General features: G+C 39.6%; 1 protein-coding gene across 12 annotated transcripts in view; it reads left to right on the top strand.

The window, feature by feature from the left end:
* GTDC1 (glycosyltransferase like domain containing 1) overlaps nt 1–12,047 on the top strand; it is a 432,630-nt gene that overhangs the window by 296,209 nt on the left and 124,374 nt on the right. The gene's annotated exons all lie outside the window — the stretch shown is intronic.

The following is a 12,047-nucleotide window of genomic DNA, read 5'->3' as shown; positions in this document are numbered from 1 at the left end:
CAAGGCTGAGAGTCCAGGTTGTCTCTTCACCCAGGCACAACTGCCTCAAGATCTGGAGTAATTGCAGACATGTAGGTGGACCTTCTGAATAGATCCTGCCAGAGGGCAAGGGAGCAGAAGGGTAGCCGACAGTCCACTGTGGTGCCTGCTGGTCGCCCCTGCAGACTAATCCTTCCCTTGGTGCTGACCCTGTCCTGTGAGCTGTCCCAGAGGGTGCCCCATCCCTCTGCCTCGCTGCGTTTCCTGCTTGCTCCACATGATTGTCTTGACTTCCTCACAAATCCTGAAATAAGAACAAAGGGCCTCAAAAACTGTGCATTTTGCTGAGTAAAATAGGCAACACAGGATGAAAAATGAACTCTAATAATCTTTTCCTTTTTCCTCTTTTTTAAAAATTCCATTTGAATCATCGGTTTCAGAAGATAAAACTCTACGTGGCTTGTGCCTCTGTGCATGTGCATGCATGTGTGTGTGTGTGTGTGCTTGTGTGTTCATTGGGGTGTGAGTGAATGCTTCAAGTGTCAGCACTTTAAGTGGGGGTGTTTGACTTCAAAGGACAGCCGTCATCCGTTACCTGTATATTAACAGTGATGGAACTTAGCAACAATAAATATTTAGCAGTGCACGAATCCTCCTTTACCTCATTTACAGACTGATTGGACGCTTTCTGCAGCTCAGGGGACTAAAACTTGGCATCTACTCTGCTAGCCTAAGTTCATTTTTTATCTTCTTATTCCTTTTCAAAAGTTGTTTCTTAGTAACAGAACATCAAACATAAGTTGGATGTAGTTATAAGCTTTTAGGGGCCAATTTTGGATTTTAAAGTCTCATATTAACAATAGTCTCCAGAGACAGATATTTATTATAAAACAATATTTTTTAAATTTGTATTATTTTCTATCTGTTTGATCAGTGGATAGTTGTCAGCATTGTGAGCTAATGAAAGTATTCAGCTTCAAAGGAAGCCAGGCGAGGAGTGGGGAATGAATGGCATGACTCACATGGGACTGAGGGCTGCCATCCTGTCTCTGGCGGGCATCTCAGGCAGGAGTTGGGGTTCCGGACCCAGGACAGCTAAGCCTGGTGCAGTATCTATGGCAGGAGCCAGGACTAGTTAAGGTCCAAAGGCTATGTCAGCTGCATAGTCCAGGCCGGGTCAGTTCTCCAAAGATCATCAGCCTTCATGTAACACAAGACAAAACCCTCACAGCCAACTCTTTTGACCCTAACTTCACCTCTTTAACATTTCTTGAATAAGCTGTGTATTATGTAAGAACTTGACCATTAGCAAGAGCCCTTGGAGGCTCTGCTACTCTTTAGCTATATGACTTTGGGTTCACCTACTTAACCTCTCTGGGTCTCTTGTTACCTCCCTGTAATGTGATGGTGGGCTCAATGATCTTGAAGGCACCTGCCAGTTCTGTCATTCTGGGAGGCTGCAGAAGTCAGTGGGAAAATAGAATTCCCTTTATAGTTTTTTTTTTGTTTTTTTTTTAATTTATTCATTTTAGAGAGGAGAGGGAGAGACAGAGAGAGAGAGAGAGAGAGAGAGAGAGGAGACAGAGAGAGAGAAGGGGGGAGGAGCTGGAAGCATCAACTCCCATATGTGCCTTGACCAGGCAAGCCCAGGGTTTTGAACCGGCAACCTCAGCATTTTCAGGTCGACGCTTTATTCACTGCGCCACCACAGGTCTATAGTTTTCTTTTCATAAATATATTTATTAGAATATAAGCAAGAACCTTCTCTGTGCTGAGTCTTCAGCTTATAGTGTCTTTTCCTGTTTCTTCTTGAGCCTGGTTGGAGAGATTTTTGTCTTAATGTCATGTTTTGCCCAGAGTACAGTTCTACCTGAAACAACTCATTTCTTTCTAATTCCTTGATAAAAAATGAGATGGCTTTAATGTTCCTGCACATGTGAAGGACAGAAAGCTAATGGACCCTTGGTCTGGCCTTGGCCAAAGGAAGTCCAAAAATCCAACCCCTCTGTTGAACCTGCCGCATTTTGCTGACACAGAGCTGCTGTGCTAGAAAGAGGAACCCAGAGTTGCAGGTGGAAACCCTGGTTTCAAGTCTTGGCTCTGTTCCCTGAACCTCACATTCTGTGTAATGAAAACGAAGATGGCCACACCAGGTTGCAGTGAGGATCTGTAAACTAGGATGCCTCATTCCACCCAAGCTTTTAGGAAACAATACATGCATGCATACCTAGCTGAAACAGTATTATGGGCTATTCACTTCAATGTGTTTTTTTATTTTATATTCTCTATTTTATTTTTCTAAATGCTGATAAAGACCTACTAAATTGATTTTGTGACCCATTAGTTGGACATGGAAACAATGCCCTAGCACATACGTGATCATTTTCTTTATCCTTGGCAATACTAGCATTGGGATGTGAATATGCGTGTACAAGCACTACATGACCAGGTCACCTCCCCTGTGCTCAGAACCCATGTGTATTCTTTTCTGAGAAGGGAAAGAGCACAGGCTTTGTGGCCATAGAATCACGAGGGGTTCTGTCTGCAGGACTTCTTAGCTGTGTGACTTTGAATGAGTCACTGAATCCTTCTGTATCTCTCGATTTTCTCTTTTCAAAAACTGGGATAACAATATCTATCTCACAGGATTAAATAAATGTGTTTGCAGGGCTTCAGATAGAATAAGCACATTAAACACTTGCGTACATGGTAGCTGTTATTAGTCATTTTGTCACCAGGCTTTCGCTCTTTCCTTCAGGGTATTCTTTCTGCTTCCCAGGCTTGTTTTCTTGTCTCCTGTGATATTGCAGAAATGTTCTTGCTGGCCTCACAGGTGTGCCACCCTACCAGTTCATCTTGCATAGCATAACCAGATTAAGTTCCCATAAACCCCACAGTATCTTATCCCCTCACACTTCAAGTTTTATCCTGTTGTTATTTTCCATATAAGGCCTGTACCAGACGTTTTAACCCAATGCTTCCAATGCCTCTCAGTGATGTCAGCATGACATCACTCATTTCTTCAGCAAATTCCCTTATTGAGGGCCTACTGTGTGCTGGCGTGGTTCTGTTTCTGGGGACTCAGCAGGATGGACAGATCAGCCACCCTTTTGGAGCAGTGAGGACACAGCAATAAGCAAGTACACAAATGACTGTAGAATGTACATCTATATATAATTTGGGGCAGTTGTGAGTGATAGGAAGAAAAAGAAAGCAGTGTAAGAAAGAATGAATTCTGAACCTCATTTACCAACTGCAATCCTCTGCTTTGTCACAGTGATCTTGTACTGGCATTTGTAACCACCCTCCGCCTAGACTGCCCCCACTTTCTCTGCCCTTCAGGGTCCTGCCAGTCCTCAGAGCTCTGTTTAAATCCTGTTGCTCTCCAAACCCCTCAGTCACCTCTCCATCCTTATGCAACATTCTCTGTCTCAACTACTTTACACTGCTTTGTATTATTAGTTCTTTTTCCTGCATACTTCTTTTCAGTCTCACCAAAAGAGTATGGAGAGAAAGAACACGTTTTTCCTGGCAACTCTCATGGTCCTATCGGTCCTATCGTAATACATTGTACTTGGTAATAATCAGGAAAATGCAAAGTTACTGGTAAGAATGTGAGCAAATAAGTGTTTTCATACGGGCTGTTAGGGTGTTGTTACAACTATGAGGCAACTGGGCAGTTTCTATTAAAATGTGTAATATGTGTGCTCTGTGACCTAATGATCCCATTTAGAATTAACATCAAGGTGAATGTACAAGGATGACTGTAATCTTTTGTGGCATTTTTTTTCTATTTTATTTATTCATTTGTTTTTAATTGAATTTATTGGCTGACATTGGTTAATTAAATTACATAGGTTTCGGGTGTGCTGTTCCATAGTCGATCATCCGTGCCCTGCACCGCGTGGTCACTCCCCAAGTTCAGCCCCCCGTCGTCGCCCTTCATGCCCCCTTTACTCTTCTCCACCTCCTCCCACCCACTCTCCCTCCCGCAGTCACCACCCCTGGGGTCTGTTCTGAAGTAATATTTTAGAAACAGCCTAAGTGTCTATTAGCACGGGATGTGCTACTACTGTGTAGTTGTTCAAAAGAACAAAGGATGCCCTTATTTACAGAAACATGTCCATTGCTATGTGAAAAACCAACAAAGCTGAAGAACAATATATGTGTGTTGTGTACATGTACACCTGTGCTGATTGAAGGGAGAAGGAACAGCTCACTACTAACCAAAACATAAGATTTAAGTCAATTTTTGGAAAGATTTATGGATTTCCCTTTTTGTCTCAAATATCATGTCAAATGCTTTATAAATCTGTCACCTTTACCATCATCATTATTACTGCCATTTAATCTATTGAATCATAAAAGTATTCTTCTCTCAACTCATTGAATACTCTACCCTGTCCCACCAAGTACACGCCCAGCCACCACTTGCTTCATGTAGTAGCAGAGACCTCAATATCTACTAAAGTTGCTGACTTTGGGGGCGAGGGCAACTCTGATTATTAGAATTTATTTTTCCTTGCAGTGAAAATCTGACCAGGCGGTGACGCAGTGGATAGAGTGTCGGACTGGGGTGCAGAGGACCAGGTTCGAGACTCGAGGTCGCCAACTTGAGCACGAACTCATCTGGTTTGAGCAAAAAGCTCACCAGCTTGGACCCAAGGTCGCTGGCTCGAGCAAGGGGTTACTTGGTCTGCTGAAAGCCCGCGGTCAAGGCACATAGGAAAAAGCAATCAATGAACAACTAAGGTGTCACGATGAAAAACTAGTGATTGATGCTTCTCATCTCTCCGTTCCTGTTTGTCCCTGTCTACCCCTCTCTCTGTCTCTGTAAAAAAAAAAAAAAAAAAAAAAAAGAAAAAGAAAATCTGTCTTATAGCTTCCTTCTTTGTTCGCACTGCTCTTCTTTGGGGACATATAGAATATTATTCTCTTTATAGCCTACCTAAAAGTCATGTTCTAACAATTTACCTTATTCTTTACATATAGTTAGTATTAAAAAAGATCTCTTAAAAAGTTATATTTTGTCAGTAGAAAAACAAAAATATGACAGTGAAATTTATCAGTATTGATTTTAATTAGGATTTAATTCCAAATCTCCATGATATTATTATTATTATTACTGTTATTATTATTTGGTAATAAGGTCTATAGATCTGTGGCTCATTGTAAATGTTCAAGATTGTGGGCTTCTATAGTACAGAATTTTGTTTTATCTATTTTTATTCTCATTCTCACACTACCCATGATATCTTTATTTTTTTAATTTTATTCATTTTAGAGAGGGAGAGAGAGAGAGAGAGAAAGAGGATAGAGAGACAGGAGGGAGGAGCTGGAAGCATCAACTCCCATATGTGCCTTGACCAGGCAAGCCCAGGGTTTCGAACTGGCGACCTCAGCATTTCCAGGTCGATGCTTTATCCACTGCGCCACCACAGGTCAGGCTACCCGTGATATCTTTAAATTTATTACATGCCTATCATATCTTTATTAAATAGATGGCTTAATTAATTGTATCCACCTGTGTGTATACAATAGATTTCTCGTTATATTAAATACAATATTTGACTCATGTATTTCAAGTCTGAGAAATAGTGATCTCTGATACTTTACCATGAAATTTCTATGTGAATCTATTCTGAATAGGAACTCCACAATAATTATTTAGCTACTAATGAAGAGCCTTTTGACAAATAACTTTTAGTAAATAGGAATAAGTTTATATAGACCATGTCTGTTAGTCCTAGGAAATAAAGTTTAAAATATCAGAAAGTTTCCATTAAATGTTTGTGTAAAATTTTTAAATGACATTATACTACGTTTGTATTTAACTCACTGATCATTAATGTACTATTAGTGGATAATATTTATTATGTATATATTTTACCTATTATTTACATATCTTTATATTTTATTGATAATAATAAAAATAAATATGTTGCTTTAAAGAATAATTTCTCTTAGTCATATACCAGTATCTTCAATTTTTTTTTTATGTTTGTAGCTGCTTACCACAATATTGACAGGCACCTGATCATGTGGCCTACTCCTAATTATAGATACGGGCTACCTCGCACGGGGCTGGCTATTTCCAAGAGACTCAACAAAACATGTAATGCTGTGAACAGGAAAATAGCAGCGTGTTTTTACTGTTGTCATAAATGATAAGTCCCAGCCCAGTGTTGGTATCATGATACTGTCTTGGGCCTCATCTTCAAACTATTTCTCTTTGTATTTTACTGTGATTTTTTAGGGGGTAAACCCAACAACTGCCAATCTAATCATTATATTCAGCCTGCATTACTAAGTAAAACATATTTACAGCTGGATCTACACTGTTTTTACAAGTTTATTGAAAACATGTGTTGCCCAGTGCCAGGAATAGCTACGGCAAATGCTAACAGCAGTAGGCAAACTGTCTCTTCACTTCTGGAGTTTTAGCTGCCCCATCCCTTTAACCAGGAGTGATAAAGGAGATGCTTCTGTGTGAAGATGTGCATATCAGATAGGACCTGTGTGTGCGCGAGCTGTCATGCCCCTGCCCGGGTCTGTGTGTGTGGGGGGAGGGAGCGCACACGGGAGATATCAGATAAGACCTGTGTGTGCACGAGTTCTCATGCCCCTGCCCGGGTCTGTGTGGGGGGGGGAGTGCACACGGGAGAGGGGCAGACGTCATGATGTGGAGGCAGTGTGCACACGGGAGAGGGGCAGACGTCATGATGTGGAGGCAGTGTGCACACGGGAGAGGGGGCAGACGTCATGTGGAGGCAGTGTGCACACGGGAGAGGGGGCAGACGTCATGATGTGGAGGCAGTGTGCACACGGGAGAGGGGCAGACATCATGATGTGGAGGCAGTGTGCACACGGGAGAGGGGGCAGACGTCATGATGTGGAGGCAGTGTGCACACGGGAGAGGGGGCAGACGTCATGATGTGGAGGCAGTGTGCACACGGGAGAGGGGCAGACGTCATGATGTGGAGGCAGTGTGCACACGGGAGAGGGGGCAGACGTCATGATGTGGAGGCAGTGTGCACACGGGAGAGGGGGCAGACGTCATGATGTGGAGGCAGTGTGCACACAGGAGAGGGGGCAGACGTCATGATGTGGAGGCAGTGTGCACACGGGAGAGGGGGCAGACGTCATGATGTGGAGGCAGTGTAGAGAAGGGAACCAGACTGTGGCCCTCTATGCCACTGATCTGGGTTCACAAGCCAATCACTAATGAAATAAAGTTGAATCATGGGACTTTTGGCCATTTGGTAAATTTTTTTAAAAGCATGACATTACTCGTGATACACTTTAAAGCTACATTTCTTTTCTTTGTAGAAATTCAATAAGTTTTTTAAATAGTCTTACTTATAATAATTTACTTGTGTAATTATTGGTTTACTGACCTTCCATGTGGTTCCATCACCTCTGAGTAGCTTGTCGACAACACAGGACTCTTTCTTCCTGGTTTGCCCCTGATTCTAATTTAGCACTCAACAAATGTTTGTGAAATGACTGATATTTGAAAGAAAAGGAAGAGTAGAGAAAGGCCCATCTTCTACATTCAGCATGTCATCCTCCTGAGCCTCTCCTTCCTGCATTGCTCTTTCTCTTCTCTCATTCCTGAGGTCCATGTATGTTAATCACTTGGGTCATCATGTGGCTATGTAATGTATTATGTTACTCCGTAGCTGTTTGAGGTATGTAGTCCAAGTTAGTTTATTGACTTCCGGGATCTTTGGATTATTTCTTTTCAGCAACTAATCTGGTGAGGCATCACTGGGCATTGAATACATACTTGTGTCTTTACTGTGTTAAAGTAGAGTTCAAACCAATGTGAGAAATAGCATTCTGTCATCTGGTCTGAAACATCAGCCTGTTTCATTCTTCAAAGACTCAATAAACTTCACCAAATAAATCCAAAGACATAGAATGATTTGGTATTTCCCTTAATAGTTAAGAGAGAACTTTCTACAAGTTACAATTGCTTTGCATCGTTGAATGATTGATAATTCTTTGGTTTTCCATCTCTTGGTGGCACATCAGGTTAAATTCAAGAATGTGAAATATGTTTTCAAACTGAAAAGGAAACGTCAACTTCTTATAGTAATCTCTGTCTAACAACAACAACAATAATAACAATATCAAACAACTCTGGAAGGGTGCAGTCGTAAAATTTTATTAAATAGCAGTGAATATCCCACTTGCACATGTTGCTGTCAGAGTTCATTTACAAAGCATGTTAAACTGATTAACTTTTTTTTTCTCCTCTATGCATATTTGTTCAGGCATGTACACAGATAGTACAGTGTATAAGCAAAAGAAATCCCGATATGCCTTGTCATTAAAGTCCTCTAAGTTTCCAAAAGATTTCAGTTTTTCAGTTAAGTAGTTAATTTTTTTGGTCATGTTACCTTCATTCTGTGCTTTGAATAGAAGGGTTAAGTACCCCATTGCATTGAATAGAACAGTTAAGGACCCTATTGTCTCTGTACCAAGGAAGGTAGTTTAGGACAAATAAGAATGCCTTCACAAACGGAGAAGAAAAAGCTTAATCTTACTTTATAGAGTGAGAAGAAGCCACTTTAGCCTTCAATTGGATACTATATACATAAATCAGATGATTCCAGTTGATCCAAAACTCCACCATAGTTTCCTGAACATTACACTTTCTTCATAATTATCTTTGATTTTTATAAGGAAATACATATCAAATATTTAACCCAAAAAAATGAAGGTAGACATTTACATGAATTCATGGAATATTATTAGAAATAGACAGATGACAGTGATGTAAGGTGTCGGAAGACTATTCAGTGTGGATAGACCTCAACTGGCATTTTAGAAACCTTCAAATCCTGTAAATTTTATCTCATATTAGAGACATTTGTGGGATTCTAAAATCCTTGCATGATAATCTTATCATGAATTTTGGAAAGATGAACTAAACATTGATGTAAATGTTGTGGGTGGCTTATAACTTAGCATAAGAAAAAGATTGTCTACAGATTTTTTTTAAATTTTTTAAAATTAATTTTAATGGGGTGACATTGATATATCAGGGTACATATGTTCAGAGAAAACATCTCTAGGTTATTTTGACATTTGATTATGCTGCATTCCCATCACCCAAAGTCCAATTGTCTTCCGTCACCTTCTAACTGGTTTTCTTTGTGCCCCTCCCCTCCTCCAACCCCCTCCCTCTCCTCCTCCCCACCCCGTAACCCCCACACTCTTGTCCATGTCTCTGAGTCTCATTTTTATGTCCCACCTCTGTATGGAATCATATAGTTCTTAGTTTTTTCTGATTTACTTATTTCGCTCAGTATAATGTTATCAAGGTCCATCCATGTTGTTGTAAATGATCGGATGTCATCATTTCTTATGGCTGAGTAGTATTCCATAGTATATGTACCAAGCTTTTTAATCCACTCCTCCACTGACAGACACTTGGGTTGATTCCAGATCTTCGCTACTGTGAACAATGCTGCCATAAACATGGGGGTGCATTTCTTCTTTTCAAACAGTACTATGGTGTTCTTGGGGTATATTCCTAAAAGTGGTATAGCTGGGTCAAAACGCAGTTCGATTTTTAATTTTTTAAGGAATCTCCATACTGTTTTCCACAGTGGCTGCACCAGTCTGCATTCCCACCAGCAGTGCAGGAGGGTACCCTTTTCTCCACATCCTCGCCAGCACTTATTCTGTGTTGTTTTGATGATGAGCGCCATTCTGACTGATGTGAGATGATATCTCATTGTGGTTTTAATTTGCATTTCTCTAATAATTAGTGATGTTGAGCATTTTTTCATATGCCTATTGGCCATCTGTGTGTCCTCTTTGGAGAAGTCTATTCATTTCTTTTTCCCATTTTTTGATTGGATTGTTTGTCTTCCTGGTATTGAGTTTTACAAGTTCTTTATAAATTTGGGTTATTAACCCCTTATCAGATATATTGTCAAATATATTCTCCCATTGTGCAGTTTGTCTTTTTATTCTGTTCTTATTGTCTTTAGCTATGCAAAAGCTTTTTAGTTTGCTTTAGTCCCATTTGTTTACCCTGCCTTTTATTTCACTTGCCCGTGGAGATAAATTGGCAAATATATTGCTGCAAGAAATGTCAGAGGGCTTACTATGTTTTCTTCTAAGATGCTTATGGTTTTACAGCTTACATTTCAGTCTTTTATCCATTTTGAGTTTATTTTTGTGAATGGTGTAAGTTGGTGGTCTAGTTTCATTTTTTTGCAGGTAGCTGTCCAATTTTCCCAACACCATTTTTTGAAGAGGTTGTCTTTACTCCAATGTATGCTCTTACCTCCTTTGTCAAATATCAGTTGTCCATAAAAGCGTGGGTTTATTTCTGGGTTCTCAGTTCGGTTCCATTGATCTATATGCCTGTTCTTATGCCGGTACCAGGCTGTTTTTTTTTGTTTGTTTGTTTGTTTTTAAAATATCTTATTTATTGATTTTTTTTTTTTTTTTTTTTTTTTTTTTTTTTTTTAGAGAGAGAGAGGAGTGAGAGAGAGACAGAGACAGAGAGAGAGAGAGAGAAGGGGGAGGAGCAGGAAGCATCAACTCCCATATGTGCCTTGACCAGGCAAGCCCAAGGTTTGGAACCGGCGACCTCAGTGTTCCAGGTCGACGCTTTATCCCACTGCGCCACCACAGGTCAGGCCCCAGGCTGTTTTGAGTACAATGGCCTTGTATTATAACTTGATATACGGAAGTGTGATACCTCCCACTTTATTCTTCCTTTTCAAGATTGCTGAGGCTAATCATGTTCTCTTTAATATAAATTAAATAAAAATTATATTAAATAATTTTCATATAAATTTTCATGTTCATATAAAATTTTGGAATATGTGTTCTATATCTTTGAAGTAAGTCATTGGTATTTCAATCGGTATTGCATTGAATTTATAAATTGCTTTGGGTAATATAGACATTTTAATGGTGTTTATTTTTCCTAACCATGAGCACGGTATATGCTTCCACTTGTTTGTATCTTCCCTGATTTTTTTTATCAATGTTTTATAATTTTCTGAGTAAAAGTCTTTAATCTCCCTGGTTAAATTTATTCCTAGGTACATTATTTTTTTGGTTGCAATGGTGAAGGGGATTGCTTCCTTAATTTCTCTTTCTGACAATTCATTGTTCGTGTATAAAAATGCCTCTGGTTTCTGAGTACTAATTTTATATCCTGCTGCATTGCTGAATTCATTTATCAGGTCCAGTGGTATTTGACTGAGACTTTAGGGTTTTCTATATACAATATCATATCGTCTGCAAATAATGATAGTTTTACTTCTTCTTTTCCAATTTGAATGCCTTTTATTTCTTTTTCTTGTCTGATTGCTGTGACTAGGACTTCCAGAACTATGTTCAATAAGAGTGGTGAAAGGGGGCACCCCTGCCTTGTTCCTGATCTTAAGGGGATTGCTTTTAATTTTTGCCCATTGATTATGATGTTGGCTGTGGGTTTCTCATAGATGGCCTTTATCATGTTGAGGTATGTTCCCTGTATTCCCACTTTGCTGAGAGTTTTGATCATGAATGGGTGCTGGATTTTATCAAATGCTTTTTCTGCATCTATTGAAATTATTATGTGGTTTTCTCCTTCCTTTTGTTTATGTGATGAATCACATTGATTGATTTGCAAATATTGTACCAGCCTTGCCTCCCAAGAATAAATCCCACTTGATCATGGTATATGATTTTTTTCATATATTGCTGGATCTGGTTTGCTAATATTTTGTTGAGGATTTTAGCTTCTAAATTCATCACCGATATTGGACTATAATATTCTTTCTTTGTGTTGTCTTTGCCTGGTTTTGGAATCAGAATTATACTCACCTCACAAAAGGAGCTTGGAAGTCTTCCTTCCTCTTGAATTTTTTGCAATAGCTTGAAAAGAATAGGAGTTAGTTCTTCTTTGAATATTTGGTAGAATTTACTTGTGAAGCCATCAGGCCCAGGACGTTTCTTTTTTGGGAGTATTTTGATAACTGTTTCAATCTCATTTGTTGTAATTGGTCTGTTTAGGTTTTCTGATTCTCTCTGTTTAATTTTTGGAAGAT

Source organism: Saccopteryx leptura, chromosome 7 (assembly GCF_036850995.1).
Source record: "Saccopteryx leptura isolate mSacLep1 chromosome 7, mSacLep1_pri_phased_curated, whole genome shotgun sequence".
NCBI lineage: Eukaryota > Metazoa > Chordata > Mammalia > Chiroptera > Emballonuridae > Saccopteryx > Saccopteryx leptura.
This window is presented reverse-complemented; position numbering and strand designations above follow the sequence as displayed.